Raw genomic sequence first — 22,559 nt, 5'->3', positions numbered from 1 at the left:
GACGCCCAACCATCGTCAGCTGCTTTATCAATAGCCTTTCCTCCATCATAAGGTCAGAAATGGGGATGTTCGCTGATGATTGCACAGTGTACATTTCCATTCGCAATCCCTCAACTAATGAAGCAGTACGTGCCCGCGTGCAGCAAAACCTGGACAACATTCAGCCTTGGGCTGATGAGTGGCAAGTAACATTCAAGTGCCAGGCAATGACCAACTCTAACAAGAGAAAACCTAACCAACTCCCCTTGACATTCAACGGCATTACCATCGCCGAATTCCCCGCCATCAACAGCCTGGGGGTCACCATTGACCAGAAACTTAACTGGACCAGCTACATAAATACTGTGGCGACAAGAGCAGGTCAGAGGATGGGTATTGTGCGGCGAGTGACTCATCTCCTGACTCCCCAAAGTCTTTCTACAATGTACAAGTCAGGAGTGTGACGGAATACCCTTCACTTGCCTGGATGTTTGCAGCTCCAGCTTCAATCAAGAAGCTCGACATCATCCAGGACAAAGCAGCCCGCTTGATTGGCACCCCATCCACCACCCTAAACATTCACTCCCTTCACCACCAGCGCACCGTGGCTGCAGTGTGTACCATCTACAGGATGCACTGCAGCAATTCGCCAAGGCTTCATCGACAGCACCACCCAAATCCGCGAACTCTATCACCTAGAAAGTCAAGGGCATATGGCACATAGGAACAACACCACCTGCATGTTACCCTCCAAGTCACACACCATCCTGCCTAGGAAATATATCGCCGTACCTTCATTGTCGCTGGGTCAAAATCCTGGAACTCCCTTTCTAACAGCACTGTGGGAGAACCTTCACCGCACGGACTTTAGCGGTTCAAGGAGCTGGATCACCACCACCTTCTCAAGCACAATTAGGGATGGCCAATAAATGCTGGCCTTGCCAGCGACGCTCAAATCTCATAGAATCGTAGAATGTTTACAGCACGGAAGGAGGCCATTCGGCTCCACGCAATCGTAATCCAGCTAGTCTCACTCTCCCGCCCTTTCCCTGTAGCCCTGCATTTTTTTTCCTTTCAAGCACTTATCCAGTTGCCTTTGAATCTGCCTTCACCACCCCCTCGGGCAGTGCATTCCAGATCCTAACCATTCGCTATTTAAAAACGTTTTTCCTCATGTCACCTTTGGCTCTTTTGCCAATCACCTGAAATCTATGTCCTCTGGTTCTCGACGCTTCTACCATTGGGAACAGTTTCTCTCTATCTATTCTGTCTAGACCCATCATGATTTTGAATTCCTCTATCAAATCTCCCCGCAACCTTCTCTGTTCCAACGAGAACAACCCCAGCTTCTCCAGTCTGTCCAAGTAACTAAATTCCCTCATCCCTGCAATCATTCTAGTAAATCTCTCCTGCACCCTCTGTAAGGCCTTCACATCTTTCCTGAACTGCGGTGCACAGAACCGGACACAATACCATAGTTGTGGCCGAAACAGTGTTTTATAAAGGTTCATCATGACTTCCATACTTTTTTACTCGATACCTCTATTTATGAAGTCCAGGATCCCGTATACCTTTTCAACCGCAGTCTCAACCTGCTCTGAAGCCTTCAACGATTTGTGCACATAAACCACGAGATCTCTCTGGGCCTATACCCATTTTGGAGTTGCGCCCTTTAGTTTATATTGCCTCTCCTGGTTCTTCCTACCGAAATGTATCATGTAGCATTTTTTGTGTTAAATTTCATCTGCCACTTGTCCGCCCATGCCACAGGCCAATATATAACCTCTTGAAGTCTGTCACCATCCTTCACACTGTTCACTACCCTTCCAAGTTTTGTGTCATCTGCAAATTTTGAAATTGTGCCCTGTACAAGCAAGTCCAAGTCATTAATATAAATCAAGAAAAGCAGTGGTCCCAGCATTGACACCTGGGGAACACCATTGTACACCTCCCTCCAGTCCAAAAAACAACCAATCACCACTACTCTCTGCTTCCTGTCCCTTAGCCAATTCTGCATCCATGTTTCTACTGCCCCCTTTAATCCATGGACCTCAATCTTACTGATAAGCCTACCGTGCTGCACTTTATCAAACACCTTTTGAAAGTCCATATGCACCACATCAACTGCGTTGCCTTCATCTACCCTCTCTGTTAACTCAACAAAAAACTCTATCATGTTAGTTAAACACGATTTGCCTTCAACAAACCCATGCCGGCTTTCCCTAATCAATCCACAGTCGTCCAAGCGTCTGTTAATTCTGTCCCGGATTATCGTTTCTAAAAGTTTCCCCACCATTGAGGTTTAACTGACTGGCATATAGATGCTGGCTTTATCCTTACACCCTTTTTTGAACAAGGATATAACGGTTGCAATTCTCCAGTCCTCGAACACCACCCCCGTATCTGTGGCTGTTTGGAAGATTATGGTCAGTACCTCCTGCTATTTCCACCCTTCCTTCCCTCAGCAGCCGACGATGCATCCCATCCGGACCGGGTGACTTATCTACTTTAAGTACAGCTAGCCTTCCGAGTACCTCTTCTTTATCAATGTTTAGCCCATTCAGTATCTCAACTGTATTTACCTTTACTGAGACTCTGGCAGCATCTTCTTCCTTGGTAAAGACGTATACAATGTATTCATATAATATCTCTGCCATCCTCTCTGCCTCCATGAATCGCTCTCCTTTATGGTCCCTTATCAGAGTACGGCTCCTACTGCCCGTTTAATGTTTACATGCCAGTTTATGTTGGCCGCCAGTTTATTCTCACACTCTCTCTTTGCCCGTCATTTCCTTTTTCACTTCCCCTCTGAACTTTCCATATTCAGCCTGGTGAATGAATGAATGAAAAACATGCTGGATTTCCGTCAGTCTGAAACAGAAAGTTATTGGTTGATCAATGGCGATTTGAACAACTATTCGTCTTTTTACTGAGTTTAATGAGTTTTGCGAAATTAATACAACAAACTATTTTGTAAAACTTAATCCCCTGAATGGGACCCGGCCCCGTCTCCCAGCACTGAGAACATTTGAAGACGGCAACTATCTTCCGAGCATTTCGTATAACCGTTTGCACAGCAGAGTTTCCGTAGTGTAGTGGCTATCACGTTCGCCTCACACGCGAAAGGTCCCCGGTTCGAAACCGGGCGGAAACATTTTCAAAACGTCATCCACTAAAAATCAATAAATATGAAAACACGCAAGATTTCACTCTGTCGTGAAATATGAATAAAATACAGAACCGGTATATTTTCCTTTCTCTGTCCAGTTCGACACACACTCAAACATTACACAGATACCGAAAATATCTCTCCCTCACTTCAGTTTCCTGCCCTGCCTGTGCAGAAATCTCCTCTCAAAGCTACTCATTGCGACTGGTTTTAGTTGATTTGTGAGAGATTTTTAAAAGACCCTGAAGAGCTGCCTCGGTTAATAACTATAGTTCTAAACAGCATGGCAGCCGCGGCAACAAACACATCCGTTTTTCGAAGTTCGATGTTCCCCAGCTCCCGGATTGAGTGAGACCACGACAGCAACGACATTCAGGCCGCCTGTCCGGCCCCGCTCCCTCCAATCACAGGTTGCTGGCGGAAGGCCGCAAATACCGCCTCAGACAGCGCAATACTGCCGATCCCTGGGAAACAATATACCACCGAAGCTTTGACAACACATCGCAGGCATCATTTGTCCCGCAAACATAGATACTTGCCAGCTGTTTCAAAGTTTATTGCCTGAACAAGGATTTGATTTCTGCACACTCAAATCATGAGCCGCTGATAGAAATCTCAGAGTCCACCGACTGAGCGACCCAGGCTCAATATACGAAAAAGATCCATTGTACAAATTTATGGTAGGACTCTGAATTATCCTTCGTGAACGTCGAAATGAGTTGAAGATCCCTTCTATAAAATTCTCAGTAACGTGTTGAGGAGAATCCTTGTTTCTGTTGAACATGATGTAAGAAACATGGACAGTGAACTCGTGAGTTTACAATTCTTCTTGTTTGTGCCAAATGTCTTCTCATTCGTTAGCACCAATTAAAATAACCCTTTATCCAGTGGCTCAAAAGCTAAACTTGTCCCACACGGGAGCTGGAAAAGGCCTCTCGACCTTTCATGTATTAACATCTGTAAGCTGAATAATTTCATCCGTTACACAGTGACACCAGGCAGCAGATTTCCCTTCCAAATTTTCCCCATACGAAACTTCCACCCGATGAATATCCGCTTAACGAAAATAAGAATTGTGTGTTTGGTTCTTCAGATTTAAAGATTTCGTACCGGCGCCTTTGCCATATCAGCTGACGCTAATCGCCCCCTCTCCCCCTGTAAACAAGTAAACTCGCACCGACTGTTGTAAGACGGTAGGCCAGAGGAACCCAAGTGCCCACATGGGAACACGAAGAAGCAGATGCGTGACGGAACATACCAGTTGTACCTTGAACTCCGGTCAAAATGTTCGGAGTAAAATGTTCGACTGTTCTCGGTGAGGCTGAAACTCACAACCTGGGCATTTCTGAAGATGATAAAAGTGCCGCACGCTGACCGCTTGCGCTACAAGAGCTTCGAGATCTTTCTCCGATTTCTCCAAAAAGCCTCCAATCAAGATGCACTTCGATAAATATCCGCAGTGGCCTTTAAAAGCCATGGAATCTGAAACAAAACCCCAGAAGATAAGAACTTTTAATTATATTATTATTAACTTAGGGACAACTTTTGATGGTACTTTAAGGAGGATTTGGGGAAAGTGTGAGACGAAACTGGGAAACTCTCCCTGGGATGTCGTTGATTGAAGAGATGGGCGTTATTTCATTTGAAAACCGAGGCTCGGAACTTTCTGATGGAGAAGTGTAACAGAAGATTGTGGTTCGTGACAGTTGCCGGTGAGATCAAGAGGAGACGGAGAAAAGTCAAAGTCACAGCTGTGACAGCTCAAGTGCTCCGCTTATCTGTAATATTTAAAAAGTAATGTACACTACGGGGCAAACCGATTTGGTATCGGTTATCAAAAATATTAAAAGACACGGGGTCAAACGCGGATTTGTGAAGAGGGAATGGTTTTAACCCCCAAAGCGAAATCATTCCACATGAATCTGAAGTGTCTTGGGGAAAACGGCAGTGCGAACCGTTACGTTCGTGTCATGACTTGAAAGACCCTCCAATTACCGACAGTATCTTTGAACGAGTTGTGTCAGCAAAACCGTGATTGAAGCCGCTTTGCGTTTGTCAAACGTGTAGGTGACGATATTGGGATTGATAAAGGTCGATTTCAATTATTTGAAATATCACTATACGTCATGACCCGAAAATCGACTGTAAAATCGAGTTTTTCCTATCAGTCCTGAATTGAAGGGAAAGGCGCACCAATCAGATCAGGGAAACGAAGAGCAGAATAGGTGAATGAAACTTGCACGATTGAAAATCTCTGTTTGTCGGAAGATTCAGTCCCCAGTGGTGGAGAGGATTGGTATTTCGAGCAGTTATTCACCAGCCTCAATTTCAGTAATTTCCCGTTCCTGACAATGAGATGAGTCGAAATGAGCAGGTCCAACGAGCCAGTCTGTAACACAGGCCAATGTCTCAGTGCAGCTCATGACCCAGTCACTGGGCTCCATTATAGCCGCTCCTGTCAGCAACACACAAAGAGAAATTGTAAATCTGAAACAGAAAGAGATAATGTATAAAACTTTATATCTACCACCAGGTTTTCCCTTTTTTCGGCTTTTAAAACAATCTGTTTCACAGTTTGTCAAACCCGAAACAGCCTCTGGGATTTGCCGATTGTAATTTCAATGGAAATTGCGACCGTCACTAATTATCGGAACAAATAAAGCCGCTGAGGTTTCGGGGTTGTTATTGGTTTATTTATATCAGTGAGTGACCGATTTTAAACTAGGTGAGGGTCTAAACCGAAGGTAAAAGCCTGGGATAGACAAGAGATTCTTCAATGTATCAAGTTAAATTACACTGATTCCACCAACACTGCACATCACATCCCTTAAACATTGTTACCTGTTACTATATAAAACTGGTGAGGGTGGAAATGGGAAATAACCGAAAAAAACCTTAATTGTATCAAACTTATTATTATTATTATACAAACAATGTACAGTCTATCCCTTAAAAAAGACTCAATGTAAAACCAGTCGCCAGTCCCAGACCCGCTGTGACCGTGATGTGATTTGCATCCGATTCTGACTGACTTAGTATCAGACGCGCTCCCGTCCACAGTAAACGGATGGGGCCGGATCCATAAGAGAAAAATGAGGACCGACCTCCGCATAACCTGTCCTCATAATTTAACCATTTTAGCCCCGGTATCATTCTGGTGAATCTGCGCTGCACCCTCTGCAAGGCCAATATTTCATTCCTGAGAGGTGGTGCCCAGAACTGAATGCAATACTTTAAATGGGGTCTCAGCAGGGATTTCTATCTGTAACATACTTCCCACCTTTGAATCCCGGTTTCCCTGAAATAAAGGCCAACATGCCATGAGACATGTAAATTCATTTTTCTAACATTCCACTGGCTTTTAGCGATTTCTGTACTTGGACCCCAAAATCTCTCTGCTCATCCACAGTTCCTAGATTCTCACCATTTAGAAAATACTCTGATCTATCTTACTTCAGTCCAAAGTAGATGAGCTCACACTTGCCCATTTTGAAAGTTTGAACAGACTGGGGCTCTTCTGTATAGAAAAGAGAAGGCTGAGGGGTGACCTGATATCGGACTTTAAGATTATGCAAGGGTTTGATAGGTTAGATGTAGATAAGGTGTTTGCACTTGTGAATGCGGGGACTCCAAATCATTGGGGCCATGATTATAAGGTAGTCACTATTTAATTCAATGTGGCATTCAAGAGGAACACATTCACCCAGAGAGTGGTTAGAATGTTCAATTCGCTCCCACAAGGAGTAGTTTAGGCGAATAGCATGGATTCGTTGACGGCGAAGCTAGATAAACACATGGAGGAGAAAGGAATATAAGGGTCTGCACATACGGTTAGATGAGGAGGGGTTGGCGGAGGCTTGTCTGCAGCATAAACACCGGCATAATCCAGTTGGGCCGAATTGCCTGTTTCCGTGATGTACATTCTTTGTAATTCCATGTAACTCCATCTGCCACAATTTTGCCAACTCACTTAATCTTTCAGTTTCCCTATGCTCCCATTTACAATATTCACTGTGACACCTAACTTGGTGTCAGCGACAATGGTGGATATAAGAACATAAGAACATAAGAAATAGGAGCAGGAGTAGGCCAATCGGCCCCTCCAGCCTGCTCCGCCATTCAATAAGATCATGGCTGATCTGATCCTAACCTCACATCGAAATTCATGTCCAATTTCCTGCCCGCTCACCGTAACCCCTAATTCCCTTTACTTCTAGGAAACTGTCTATTTCTGCTTTAAATTTATTTAATGATGCAGCTTCCACAGCTTCCTGGGGCAGCAAATTCCACAGACCTACTACCCTCTGAGTGAAGAAGTTTCTCCTCCTCTCAGTTTTGAAAGAGCAGCTCCTCATTCTAAGATTATGCCACCTAGTTCTAGTTTCACCCATCCTTGGGAACATCCTTACCGCATCCACCCGATCAAGCCCCTTCACAATCTTATATGTTTCAATAAGATCGCCTCTTATTCTTCTGAACTCCAATGAGTAGAGTCCCAATCTACTCAACCTCTCCTCATATGTCCACCCCCTCATCCCCGGGATTAACCGAGTGAACCTTATTTGTACCGCCTCGAGAGCAAGTATGTCTTTTCTTAAGTATGGAGACCAAAACTGTATGCAGTATTCCAGGTGCGGTCTCACCAATACCTTATATAACTGCAGCAATACCTACCTGTTTTTATATTCAATCCCCCTAGCAATTAAAGCCAACATTCCGTTGGCCTTCTTGATCACCTGCTGCACCTGCATACTAACTTTTTGACTTTCTTGCACGAGGACTCCCAGATCTTTTTGTACTGCAGTACTTTCCAGTTTCTCGCCATTAAGATAATAACTTGCTTTCTGATTTTTTTCTGCCAAAGTGCATAACCTCACATTTTCCAATATTGCATTGCATCTGCAAATCTCCGCCCACTCACCCAGCCTGTCGATATCCCCTTGTAGGTTTTTTATGTCCTCCTCACTCTCTACTTTCCCTCCCATCTTTGTATCATCTGCAAATTTTGATACGTTACACTCGGTCCCCTCCTCCAAATCGCCAGAATATGCGGCAGTCTATTCCGTCGTCTACGTCATTTATACACCGGGTCTCTTCCTCCCACCTTCTAACCAACTCCCAACCCGTTTCGATAGGTTGCTTTAAATTCTACGCGCTCCCATTTATGTTAACAGTATCTTCTGTGGTACCTTATCGAATCCTTCTGGAATTCAATATTATATAACATCCATAGACACTCCATTATCTACCACGTTAGATATATCTTCAAAAAGTTCAACTAGCTTTGTTGGACTTGACTTACCCTTTATAAATCCATGCTGGTTCTCTCTGATTACTTCACATTTATCCAAGTGCTCAGGCATTCCTTCCTTAACAACGAATACTGGTAACGTCCCCACCACGGACGTCAGACTAATGGGACTATAATTACCAACTTCATCTCTGCTACCCATCCTAAATAATGGAGTGACATTGACAATGTTTCAATCAAAGGAACAATTCCTGAATCAAGATATTTTGAACGATCATGACGAAATCATGTACAATTTCCTCGCCTATTCCTCTTAGTCCCCTCGGGTGGTAACGATCGGGTCCTGGAGATTTGTCTATCTTTAATCTAATTATTTTCTCCATTGCCATTATTTTACTTGTACTGAATCCCCATGATTTATTTACAGTTGTCCTCGTGTCTCTGGTATGTTATCCTCATCCTTTTCTGTGAAGCAAATATTTAGCAATTCTGCTATTTCCTGATATTCAATTACAATATCACCTCCATCTGTCTTTGAAGGGCCCACATTACTCTTAGTCACCCTTCTTTCTCTTCATGTACTGGTAAAAATCTTGATTGTTGTCCTCATTTTCCCTCACAGGTTTTTCTCCTTTTCCCTGATTGTTCCTCTTCCGGTTTTTAGTTTCAGCACCGCAAGAAATAATACTTTGCAATAAAGTTCGGCTCAATAGTTCTTTACTGTCAGAGAGAGAATTGTCTGATCCCCTAATTTATTTAATGTAACAAACACAAGCACACATAATCATCGGTGTATCAATGCACTGATGGATACACAAAGATAAACACAGCGAAAAAATGCAGGAAGTATCGGGATGCACAGGTGAACGGACAAGCGAAATCGACAAAATCAAACGGTCTGAACCCCGAACAGACAATAACGTGTCGCTGATAGATGTTATTGAGAGGAGGTGTGAATAAGTTGTCACCAATTGGCGCTGTGGCTTAGCTGGTTAAAGCACCTGTCTAGTAAACAGGGGATCCTGGGTTCAACTCCCAGCAGTGCCTTATGCAACTTATTATTTTCACCTAATTTGTGGAATGAAGCGACAAAATAACACTGGATTTGTTCAGGTTTCAGGCGGGAAAAGATATCAAGATGACTGCTCAAAAACGCACTTTCATTATTCAGACAGACCTCTCATTGAATGTGTCTGTAACACGTTCTTGTTTCTGGTCTCGTTGGGGTCGGGGTATAATTCACGATTTGAAGTTTAAACCCGGAAGTAGTCCAAATTCTGACCGAGACTTGTGATCTTGACCAGCGGTGCAAACTTTTGAAAACTGGAAAGTGAAAGTTTCCAAATCACTCCACCTGAATCCCCGGGCCCTGACGAAATATATCCCAGGCTGTTAATAGAAGCAAGGAAGGAAATAGCGGAGGCTCTGACCATCGTTTTCCAATCCTCCCTGGTTACAGGTGTGATGCCGAAGGATTGGAGGACTGCTAAAGATGTACCGTTGTTTAAAAGGGAGAAAGGTGTAGATCGAGTAATTACTGGCCAGTCAGAATAACCTCGGTCAGGCTGAAGGTATTCCATTAAATCTACACTGTACTTCCTCCACAGCCAATACTGGGAGGAGGGGACTCTTGACTGACAAGCCTCAGCTACACCAGGAGAGCAAACCCACGCTCTCTCTTATTCCTGGGATGTGCTACTTTTGAAAAAAAAAGGTGAGTATCTCTATACCTTTAAACTCTCTGTCCCTCTGCACAGCATTGAAAGTGTATTGTAGGACGGTGTGAGTGTCTTTATACCTTTAAACACTCTGTCCCTCTGCACAGCATTGACAGTGTATTGTAGGACGGTGTGAGTGTCTTTATACCTTTAAACTCTCTGTTTCACTGCACAGCATTGACAGTGTATTGTAGGACGGTGTGAGTGTCTTTATACCTTTAAACTCTCTGTTTCACTGAACAGCATTGAAAGTGTATTGTAGGACGGTGTGTGTGTCTTTATACCTTTAAACTCTCTGTTTCACTGCACAGCATTGACAGTGTATTGACGGATGGTGTGAATGGGATGAGGGTCTGTGGGGCGAAGTGTAGCCGATTGGGAGCAGCGCCCATTTGCGGGCTGAGTATTGCACGCTTGATTTTGTCTCTCCCTTCTATCTTTCTTTCTCTCTTTCTTCCTTTCACCCCCTCTCTCCCATTCTTTCTTTCACTCTCATTTCATTCCTCTTATTTCGTGCTTTTTCTTTCTGCCCCAGCACCTTTGTCTGTATCCTGTTTTTGTTCTCAAATGTGTCTCTGTTGGATGATCCAAAATTCAGACCCGCCGCTGCCTCCAGCTTTTTCTTCCTTCTACAATCATGGTCCATTTCATTGAGACTTTGCTGCGGCCTTGCCTACTCTAACACTCACTTTCACATTCTTACGCCTTGAAGTTTGCTCGACATCAACCGCGGTTTCTCGGGGGCACATGTCCCGTTCGCATCAATGTTCATTTGTGCCTTGAAACCAGTCGATACATTTCGATCTGCTCCAGAGACAAGCTCAAAGAAAGCAGGGCTGGCATTCGGAAGGAGAGCGCAGACTTTTCCGTGAAATTTCCACGGGGTATCTTGTGACACGGGGGATGTTAACTGAAGAACTGGGTTTTGTTTCCATGGTCGTTCGCGCTTTTCCCCGAGCAGTTGATTTGCGGGAGAGACGGGCGGCGCGACATAGCTGCGAAAGACGGATGAAAGCTGCACTTCCAGCAATCTGAGCGGTGCAGGAAAGTCGGAAATGTTCCGCTTGATCTTAATAGGTCTGTGGAAATGTCCGATTGTAAAGGAATGAGGAGAAATGAAATGAGCGGCAATGGTGAAAAAGTGTCGATTACAGGAGATTGGCCGTGAGCGAAAGGTCCTTTGAAAGCTCGGCGCGGAGGGGATTTTGTTCCGAAACGGCAGACTTTAAAGCGCGTGGGGAAAGTAAAGTGCGAGCTGCGTCCTTGGGTCAAATTGGGTGTTTTCAGGAAAACAGCCATTGTGAAATCACAAAAATGAAAACAGAAAATGCTAAAAACGCTGAGCAGGTCAGGCAGCACCTGTGGAGAAAGAACCAGAGGGAACGTTTCAGCTCTGTGACCTGAATCATCAGAACTGAAGGATTTGCCATGTGCGTGAGTAACTTCGCTGTCTAAGATGCTGGCTTCCATCTCTGAATTATGTGGGCTTGAATCTTACTGCTGCCAGAATTTGTGGAGTTTTTCATTTTGGCCGCCTCACCAAAAACCCTTCTTTGACAAGAAGTGCTTTTCCGTATTGCTGGTTTACACCTGTTTGCACAATTCAGCAGAGTCTGGATTGCCACCCAACTGTTTCTTAGACGGAGGAGTTGGGAGTGTAAGTTGTGATCTCGGCGAAGTATCAATCAATGTGCACAATGGCGCCCTGGTGAACCGAGTACCTCTTATAGTCAGTATAATATAAAAGATATGCACCATAATTATGAATTTCTTCTTTGCATCACACTAGGATTTATTATCAGGGAATGGACATGAGCAGGTCGATTTACGTCACGCTCCGGTCGCTTTGCATCGCCTCCCACAAATAGAATAGAATCATAGAAAGGTCACAGCACCAAAAGAGGCCATTCGGCACATCGAGTCCGTGCCGGCTCTCTGCAAGTGCAATCCAGATAGACCCACTCCCCCACCCTATCCCTGCAGCCCTGTATTTTCTTTCGTTTCAAATACTTATCCAGTTCCTTATCGAAGACCATGATTGAATCTGCCTCCACCACCCCCTCGGGCGGTGTATTCCAGATCCTAAACACTCGCTGTGTCGAAAAGTTTTTCCTCATGTCACCTTTGGTTCTTTTGCCAAACACCTTAAATCTATGTTCTCTGGTCCTTGAACCTTCCGCCAATAGGAACAGTTTCTCTCTATCTCCTCTGTCTGGATCCTTCATGATTTTGAATACCTCTATCAAATCTCCTCGTAACCGTCTCTGTTCCAAGCAGAACAACCCCAGCTTCTCCAATCTATCCATGAAACTTATACCCCTCATCCCTGGAATCTTTACAGTAAATCTCTTCTGTGGGTATTCGGTATTAACATCGCCGAATCCCCCACTATCAACATACTCGTGGTCACCATTAACCAGAAATTTAACTGGACCAGCTACATAAATATTGTGGCTTCAAGTGCAGGTCAGAGGCTGGATATTCTGCGCCAATTGACTCACCTTCGAATTCCCTAAAGCCGTTCAACCATCTACAAGGCGCAAGTTGAGTGAGTTGGAATACTCATGTGATGGTCATCGACCTGAAACGTTAACTCTGTTTCTGTGTCTGAAGATTCTGCCTGACCTGCTGAGGAAATGCACATTCACAGTTTCTATTTCAGGTTGGCAACAGAGCCAGTATTTTCATTTTGAATAAAGGGGCTTTCACGCTTTTCTCCATGCGACGAGGTGGCCGAGAGGTTAAGGCGATGGACTGCTAATCTGTTGTGCTGTGCACGCGTAGGTTCGACTCCCATCCTCGTCGTTATTGTGTTTAAGTTTTGTTTCTCTCATTCAGTCAACCCAGAATGTCTGGTCAAAGTCCCATCCTTCTCGAAACGGCAGACGGAGGGTTGTGCATTGTTTGCTGAAATCAGCAACAGTTCCTTCCAGGACGGTGTTGAGATTGTATGGTCGCGAAGTATCAGAGTGTACATTGGTGTCATTGTAAAAAGAGTAAATCTTATGGTCAACGTGAGAGAAACCTATGCACCATAATTATGATTTATGTCCGGATCATTGCGTGTCTGTGTCTGTTTAAAAGGGGTGTGCTGTAAGTCCCGGATCATTCTGTGTGCGTTTTACCCGATTTTCTTGATACCTTTTTCCTTCTGAACTGAAATGACGATCCTCTCTCGAGAAGAAGGTTCACCGCCTGCTTCGGGCAACTGGTAGGAAAAATAACAAAAACTAATGAGACCAAGTTCATTCTGCTGGACTTCCATTCCAATCTCCGCACTCTATCCCCCTTTCAGTCCCACCCCCGCCTGGACATTGTAAGCTGCGATATTCATAAGGGAATGGAGAAGCCGAATATCACGGTTATAATTTTCTTCGTTGCTCAACACTGAATCGCTTCAATTGCAATGATTCAGAAGGTAATCATAGAATCATAGAATCTTACAGCACAGAAGGAGGCCATTCGGCCGTCGTGCCAGTGTCGGCGTTTTCGAAGACCATTCCAAATTAGACCCACACCCCAGACTTTTCCCAATAATCCTGCAAATTACTCCTCTTCAATTATGTCCAATTGCCTTTTGAATGATCCCATGGAATCGGCTTCCACCATCCTTTCAGGAAGTGCGTTCCTGATCTTAACAACCCTCTGTGTGAAAATAATTCTCCTCAATTCCCCTCTAGTTCTTTTGCCAATTATTTTAAATCTGTGATCTCCGGTTCCCGACCCACTTGCCAGAGGAAACAGTTTCTCCCCACTTGCTCTTTCAAAAACCCTCACTATTTTGAATATCTCTATTAGGTCTCCCGTTAACCATCTCTGCTGTAAGGAGAACAATCCCAGCTTCTCCAATCTCTCCACATAACTGAAGTCCCTCATCACTGGTATCATCCAGGTCAACCTGCTCTGAATTCTCTTCAATGCCTTTTCATCCTAAAGTGTGGTGCCCAGATCTGTACAATATACTTCAGCTGAGGCCTAAGAAATGATTTGTCAGGATTAGTATGATTTCCTTTTTTATTATATTCAATGCCCCTATTTACAAAGCGAAGTATCCCATACGCTTTCTTAACCACCTTATCAACTTACCCTGTTTTATGAATATGAACCCCCAGGTCCCTCTGCTCTTGGAATCCCACATAAATTGTTCCATTTAGATTATACTGCCTCTCCATGGAATCTGTCACGTGACTTCCCATTTCACCAGTCTGTCCATGTCCTCCTGAAGTCTGATTTTATCTTGCTCATTACTTACTACGTTGCCAACTTTTATATCATCCGCAAACTTCGAAATTGTACTCTCTATTCCCACATCCAAGTCATTTATATATAACTAGAAAAGCAATAATACTAATACCGACCCCTGGGGGATTCCGCTGCATATTTCTCCCCAGTCAGAAAAAACATCCGTTCACCACTACTCTCTGCCTCCTATCCCTCAGCCAATTACTTGCCCACGTTAACATCTGCCCTTTAACCCCACGTGCTTCTAGTTTTCGAATAAGTCTGTTATGTGTTAATTTCTAAAATGTGTCCTGAAAATAACTGTAATTTTATTGTTAAACAATGAGAATACAGATATTAAGACCGAGTGATAGATCGGGTTCATTCCCATTACCCGAAGGTGACGGGACCCGAGGAGGGGAAATCCCATCTCGGTTTATATTTTCCGAAAACGGAGACGGAAAATAGCAAAACTCATCCCGTCGAAATCCAACAATTGGACGAAGATCCGACAGCCTTTTCCCATCCCGGGTTTCCAGACCTGGCCGTTGAAGGAAGCCGGATAAGTCCATTGGGGAGCAACACCGAAAGTGAAGAAACGCAGACAGAGATAGAGAGATACATGCAAAGAAAAATAGTAGAAATCTCCAATTCTGTGATTGAGCAGAATTTAAGTTGCAGCTTAAAGGAAATTCATCGAATGTCGTGAAATCTTAGAGGTGTATGTAGGGCTGGATTATAACTTTATTTCTGAGAGAAGTAAACACTGCCTGGTAACGACAGCTCTTATTTATTTGAGCATTTCACAGTGGCGGTGTGAAGTGATTTCGAACCCCCAGTGAATTTCAAGACCATGCTTGACCTACTCTTTTGGTCACCCACAGGTAGCACGCGGCTGTCGAGCAGACTGCGCAGGATTATCACAGGAACTTTGTCAAACTGCATGTTCCAGACTTGTATCGAACGCTACACGTGCAGCCTGCAGCCGTGTGTGCATTGGTGGCTCAGTGTGGAATCCTCGCCTGCCGGCGGGAAACCAGGGGTTGGTTCCAGGCCAATGCAGCTTCCTTTACCTTTTTGTATTCTGTACCCATGAGATCGCCTGAATTGGGATAAATTCATGTTCCGGCTTCAATCTGTACAACTTCTTGAAAAAGTATCTTCATTTCGTCTACGTGTGTTTCGTGAACAAACCCTCTGCATTCTTTCCTCTGGTGTTCAAACAAGCTCTGCTGGAGATAAGTCAAACCTGCCTTTTACATCGCTGAAAAGATGTGAGAAGCCAATTGCTGATTTTTGACCAAAAACGGGGACACAACAGGTGTCATCCGGGATTTGAGCCAGTAAAACTCCCTGAGCGAGAATCAGATCCAAAGATCAACTGGCTACAGAGCCGTGCAGCCCCTGTAAAATTTCGCTGCCACGCAGCCGATCCGCCATCCTTTCAGCACACTATGGCCGTCCAATCTCCCTTTCTTGTACGATATACCATGTAGAGCAATATCAGGTTCTACACTAATTATTTCATGTCAATAATATTAGTCTCTCTTTATCAAATTAGTTTTGAATGTATGACTTGTATTATCAAGTAACACTTTACAGAATGAATTACTCTGAAACGACATTGTCGTCTGTCTCGTCATCGTCATAGTTTACACTCCACCATAAGTACACTTTACTCAAATTGCTGCTTTCATTCACGATGAGAGTGAAGAGCCATGAATGTGGAAACATTAGCTACGAATTTATCAGCAAGTTTGCACCTCTCCTTTTCCTGCTGTCTCAGTCTTTTTTTTTCTTTACCCTTCTCTGCTATTGTTGCAGGTTAGATCAGCCATCGCCGTTCAAGGAATCCTGAGAAGCCCATTGTGGACAATACAGAGAGACAAGAGACGGAGACATGGAGAGATAGAGAGATGCATGCAAAGAAAATAAAGAGTATAAATGTCAGGTTTTGCAAACTAGCAGAATTTATGTTACAGATTGGGAGAGATTCCTTCTCGGGTCTTGAAATCTTGCAAGAGAAGATTTGACACAAGTTAAAAGCACCGGCCTCGCTGGAGAATCTCTCATTCTGGGAGAGAGATAAATGCGGTCAATTAACTCCAATTAATCTATTTCAGCACTGAAGTGATCTTTAAACAGTAGCTCTGCGAGCAGAATTCAAACCTGGGCAGGAAAACCTCAATTGAATTTTGAGTCCAACGCTTTAAACACTCGGCCACCGCAGCTGTAAACGGCATGTTCATTCAGATCGGATTCCAAATGGACACATGCTGCTGTTACAAACGCGCGCATTGATGGTGCTTGGGGTCGAATTCTTACTTGTTACGCTGGAGACCTTGGTTCGATTCCCGATACAATGCAGGATCATTCTGTAACAATGAGGAACTGAAGAGCAAAAGTATACTATTTCGCCCCTCGAGCCTTATGCGCAATTCAGTGAGATCCTGGTTGATATGTAACCTAACTGCATATTATCGCCTTAGCCCCATGTCCCTTAATGCCTTTGGTTGACAAAAATCTATCAATTTCAGTTTTAAAATTAACAATTGAGCTCGCATCAACTGCCGTTTGCGGAAGAGAATTCCAAACTTCTCCCTCCCTTTGCTTGCAGAGGTGTTTCCCAACTTCACTCCTGAAAGTCCTGACCCTAATATTTAGGCTGCTTCCCCGAGTCCTCGACAAGCTAACGGGCGGAAATCTTTTTTTTTCTATTTACCCCATCAGTTCCCCTTAATATTTTGAAATGTTCGATCAAATCAGCACTTAATCGACTGAATTCGAGGCAAACCCGAGTTTATGTAATCTCTCCGCGTAATTTAAACTGTGGAGTCCAGGCAACATTCTAGTAAATCGACGCTGCACTCCCTTCATAGCCAACATATCCTTCCGAAGGTGCGTTGCCCAGAACTGAAGGCAATACTCCAGGTGTGGTCCAACCAGAGCTTTGTATAACTGTATCATAATGCCTATCGCCTTGAATCTAGTCCTCTGGATATAAAGACCAACATTCCATTAACCTTTTTGATTATTTTTTGTACCTGTCCATGACATTTTAATGATGTATGTTCATGGACCCCTAATTTTTTTTGGACCTCCACTGTTTCGAGCTTTTAACCATTTAGAAAGTACTCTGATTTATCCTTTTAGGTCCAAAGTGGATGACCTCACACTTGACGAAATTCATATCGATTTGCCACAATTTTGCACATTCATTTATTATATTAATGCCTCTCTGTAATGTTATGCTTTCATCTGCACTGCTTACAATGCTGCCCATCTTGGTGTCATCGGCAAGCTTGGATATGTGGCTTTCTATCCCGTCATCTAATATCCGCCTGAATTGGGAAAAATCCAAATTCAGTTTCAATCTCCTCATCACCTTGAGACATTTTATTTGCTTCATGTGTATTGGGTCGACGAAACTTCGGCATTCAGTCCACTGGAGCTCAAACATCCTCTGGATATAATTCAGTTCCACCAACAGCAAAACTGAAAAGATGTGAGAAGCCAATTGGTGACTTTTCATGCGGGCTCGTCCGGGATTTGAACCCGGGACCTCTCGCATATCACTCAATGAAACTCCCTAAGCGAGAATCATACCCCTGGACCAACGAGCCGCTGTTACTTTAGTTGTGCAGCCAGTGTAAAAGTTGGTTGCGTCTCACAGCCGCTCGACCATCCTTTCAGACCACTTCGATCCATTCAATCTCGTTTTCTGTTCGGGTGGACAGCAATATCAAGTTGTGCACCAACTATTTCCATTCACCAATATTAGTCTCCCTTTACCAAATTGCTTTCAAGTGCACGACTTGAGTTATCAAGTAAGACGTTTCAGAATTAGTTGCTCTTAAAATACATTGCTTGTGAGGATACTCAGAGTCGTATCGATTTATGGCACGCTCTGTTCCCTTTGCATTGCAACCGACACATAGAATTGAATCATAGAAAGCTTACAGCACGGAAAGAGGCCATTCGCGTCATCGAGTCCGTGCGAGATCTCTGCAAGAGCAATCCAGCTAGAACCACTCCCCTGCCTTTCCCCGAAGCCCTGCATTTTTTTTTCCTTTCAAGTACTTATCCAGCTCCCCTTTGAAGGCCATGATTGAATCTGCCTCCATCACACCCTCGGGCAGTGCATTCGAGATCCGAACCTCTCGCTGTGTAAAAAAGTTTTTCCTCATGTCACCTTTGGTTATTTTTCCAATCACTTTAAATCTATGTCCTCTGGTTCTTGACCCTTCCGCCAATGGGAACAGTTTCTCTCCATCTTCCATGCCTCGATCCTTCATGATTTTGAATACCTCTATCAAATCTCGACAAAACCGTCTCTGTTCCAAGGAGAACAACCTCAGATTCTCCGGTCTATCCACGTAAGTAAAGTCCCTTATCCCTGGAATTATGATAGTATTTTTTGCTGCACCCCCTCGAAGGCCTTCACATCTTTCCTGAAGTGCGGTGTCCAGAACCCGACACAAAATTTCAGTTGTGTTCGAACCAGTGTGTTATAAAGTTTCATCCTGACTTCTATACTTTTATACTTTTGTACTCTATACATCTATTTCTAAAGCCCAAGATGCCGTATGCTTTTTAACCACTTTCTCAACCTGCCCTGCCACATTCAACGATTTGTACACATAAACCCCTCTTTGTTCCTCTACCGCTTTTACATTTGTGCCCTGTAGTTTTTTTTGCCTCTCCTCGTTTTTCCGACCGAAATGTATCACTTCGCATTTTTTTGCGTTAAATTTCATCTGCCCCGTCTCCGCCCATGCCACCAGCCTGTCTATATCCTTTGAAGTCTATCACTATCCTTATCACTGTTTACTACCCTTCCAAGTTTTGTTTCATCTGCAAATTTTGAAATTGTGCTCTGTGCACTCAAGTCCAAGTCATTAATATATATCAAGAAAAGCAGTGGTCCCAGCACTGATCCCTGGGGAACGCCACTGTACACCTCTCGCCAGTTCGAAAAACAACAGTTCACCAGTAATCTGTTTGCGTCTGTTCGTCAATTCTGCATTTATGTTGTTTCTGCCCCGTTTATTCCATGGGCCGCAATCTTGATGAGAAGCCTACCATGTGGCACTTTAGCAAACACCTTTTGAAAGTCCTTATACACCACATCAACTAAATTGCCCTCATCTATCCTCTCTGTTACCTCATCAAAAAACTCTAACAGGTCAGTTAACCACGATTTGCCTTTAACAAATCCGTGCTGCCTTTCCCTGATCAATCCACCCTCGTCCAAGTGACTGTTAATTCTGTCCCGGGTTATCGTTTCTAAACGTTTCCCCACCACTGAGGTTAAACTGACTGGCCTATAATTGCTGGGTTTAGCCGCACACCCTTTTTTGGACAAGGGTGTAACCTTTGCAATTTTCCAGTCCTCTGGCACCACCCACATATCTAAGGATGTTGGTAGATTATGGCCAGTGTCTCCGCAATTTCCACCCTTACTTCCCTCAGCAACCGAGCATGCATCCCATCCGGACCGGGTGGCTTATCTACTTTACGTACAGCCAGCCGTTCAAGTGCCTCTTCCTTATCAATTTTTAGACCATCTAGCATCTCAACGATAACTTCCTTTGCTGAGACTCTGGCAGCAGCTTCTTGGTAAAGATAGATGCAAAGTACTCATTTGGTACCCAGGCCATCCCCTCTGCCTCCATGAGCAGATCTCCTTTATCGTACCGAATCGGCCTCACCCCTCCTCTGACTACCCGTTTACTGTTTGCATGCCTGTCGAAGTCTTTTGGATTCCCTTTTATGTTGGCCGTCAGTCTATAGTCATATTTCTCTTTGCCTCTCATTTCCTTTTTCACTTCTCCTCTGAACTCCCTAAATTCGGCCTGGTGAATTAACGCATAAAAAAAGTCAGCATTTCTTTCAGCCGGAAACAGAAAGTTACAGGTTGATCAATGGCGATTTGAACAAGTATTCGTCTTTTTTACAGAGTTGAATGAGTTTTGCGAAATTAATACAGTGAACTAATACAGTAAAGTTAAATTCCTGATCGGGAACCGCCTCAGACGGCGCATTACTGCCCATCCCTGGGAAACAAGATACTATCGAAACTTTGACAACACATCTCAGGTCCCCCTACAAAGTCACAGCTTGCCAGCTGTTCCGAAATTTGGAGCCTGGACAGGAAGTTAAACGCTGGACCTTCAGCTCACTGCCCAATTTAAAAGTCTGATACTCTACCGACTGAGCTACCCAGGCTCGATACTACATAAGCTCCCATCGTACATATTCATGGGAGATCTCTGAATTATCCCTGCAGTCGTCGAGCAAGGGTGAGGTCCGTTTGATAAAATTCTCAGCAACGTGTTGAGGAGAATCCTTGTTTCTGTTGAACAAGAGGTAAGAAACATGAACATTGAACTCGTGAGTTTGCAATTCTTCTTGTTTGTGCCAAATGTCGTGTCATTCGTTAGCAGCAATTAAAATAGCACTTTACCCAGTGGCTTAAAAGCTGAACTTGTCCCACACGGGAGTTGGAAAAGGCCTCTCGACCTTTCAGCGCATTAACATCTGTAAGCTGAATAATTTCACCCGTGACACAGTGAAACCAGGCAGCATATTTCTCTTCCAAATTTTCCCAACACGAAACTTCCAACCGATGAATATCGGTTTAAAGAATAGAAGAATTGTTTGTTTGGTTCTTTAGATTTAAAGATCTTGTACCGTCCCCTTTGCCATATGAGCTGCCGCGAAAAGCCCCCTCTCCCCATATGAACAAGTAAACTGTCACTTGCTATTGAAAGACGGTAGGCCAGAGGAACCCAATTTCCCACATGGGAAAACTAAGAAGTCGATTGTTGACCTCCATACGTTTGTCCCACAAGAGCGTATTGTAAAAACGACTGGTTGTTAACAAGTTGCGTTATGGAAGATACCATTTCTACCTTGAACTCCGATCAAAATGTTCGGAGTAAAAGATTTGATTGTTTTCGAAGACGCTCGAACTTACAACCTGGTCATTTCTGGAGCCCATACTGCTATAAATAAGTAACGCACGCTTAACAATTGTGGAACACGAGAGCAGCGAACAACCGACAGCATCAGCGCTCCTGCCAAACAGCTTTATTTTCGGTCTCTCAATTATTATGATGTGGAGATGCCGGTGATGGACTGGGGTTGACAATTGTAAACAATTTTAGAACACCACGTTATAGTCCAACAAATTGATTTTAAATTCCAAATTTAAAATACATTTGTTGGACTATAACTTGGTGTTGTAAAATTGTTCTCAATTATCACTTCGAGATCTTTCTCAAACACAAGCCTCCAATCAAGATGCGCTTCGTTAAATAACAATTCCTAAATCAAGAGAGTTTTGATCGATCATGACTAAAGCATGTACAATTTCCTCACCTGTTCCATTTCATCCCCTGGGGTGGAAACCATCAGCTCCTGGAGATTTGTCTATCTTCCGCCTCCTCATTTTCTCCATTGCCATCATTTTACTTAAACTGAATCCCCTTGATTTATGAACAGTTTTCCTCGGGTCTCTTCTATGTTAGCGTCATCAATTTCTGTGACGACCGATGCAAAGTAAAAATTGAGCAACTCTGCCATTTCCTGATTTTCAATTACAATATCACCTCCATCTGTCTTTAAGCAGCCCACATTACTCTCAGCCTCCCTTCTTTCTCTTAATATACTCGTAAAAACCTTGAGAGTTGTCCTAATTTTAAATCATAAGTTTTTCTCCTTTTCCCTTTTTGCTCCTCTCACGATTTTTTAGTTTCAGCACCACAACAAACAACACTCCGCTGGAAAGTTCGGCTCAATAGTTCTCCAATGTCAGAGCGAGAATTGTCTGAAGCCCTGATTTATTTAATGTCACAAATACAATCACACATAATCATCCATGTATCAACGCACTGAAGGATACACAAAGATAAACTCAGCGAGAAATGCAGTCAGTGTCGGGATGCACAGGTGAACGGACAAGCGAAATGGACAGAGACAAAACGGCCTGAACCCCCAACAGTGAAGTGTCGCTGATAGATATTAGTGAGGAGGTGGTGGCCCCTGGTCATCAATTGGCGCTGTGGCTTAGTTGGTTAAAGCATCTGTCTCGTAAACAGGAGATCCTGGGTTCAACTCCCAGCAGTGCCTTGTGCAGCTCGTTATTTTACCTAATTTATGAAATAAAGCGACAAAATAACAATGTGGTGTTCGGATTTGTTCAGGTTTCAGGAGGAAA

General features: G+C 43.8%; 5 non-coding genes and 1 pseudogene across 5 annotated transcripts; 5 read left to right on the top strand and 1 right to left on the bottom strand.

Annotated features, from left to right (window-relative positions):
- The first annotated feature begins 3,060 nt into the window (after nt 1–3,060).
- trnav-cac (transfer RNA valine (anticodon CAC)) lies at nt 3,061–3,133 on the top strand. Its single transcript has one exon. It is a non-coding gene; the product is annotated as a tRNA-Val (tRNA).
- Nucleotides 3,134–8,675: 5,542 nt separating this feature from the next.
- Nucleotides 8,676–22,559, top strand: part of LOC137335955 (zinc finger protein 271-like) — a 47,744-nt pseudogene continuing 33,860 nt past the window's right edge.
- On the top strand, nt 9,373–9,446 carry trnat-agu (transfer RNA threonine (anticodon AGU)). Its single transcript has one exon. It is a non-coding gene; the product is annotated as a tRNA-Thr (tRNA).
- On the top strand, nt 12,841–12,922 carry trnas-gcu (transfer RNA serine (anticodon GCU)). The gene has a single exon. It is a non-coding gene; the product is annotated as a tRNA-Ser (tRNA).
- Nucleotides 17,873–17,961, bottom strand: trnap-agg (transfer RNA proline (anticodon AGG)). Its single transcript is given in 2 exon segments — nt 17,873–17,908; nt 17,926–17,961. It is a non-coding gene; the product is annotated as a tRNA-Pro (tRNA).
- On the top strand, nt 22,398–22,471 carry trnat-cgu (transfer RNA threonine (anticodon CGU)). Its single transcript has one exon. It is a non-coding gene; the product is annotated as a tRNA-Thr (tRNA).

This window comes from Heptranchias perlo, chromosome 20 (genome assembly GCF_035084215.1).
Source record: "Heptranchias perlo isolate sHepPer1 chromosome 20, sHepPer1.hap1, whole genome shotgun sequence".
Classification (NCBI taxonomy): Eukaryota; Metazoa; Chordata; class Chondrichthyes; order Hexanchiformes; family Hexanchidae; genus Heptranchias; species Heptranchias perlo.
The sequence above is the reverse complement of the archived record's forward strand: the minus strand, read 5'-3'. Positions and strand labels throughout refer to the sequence as shown.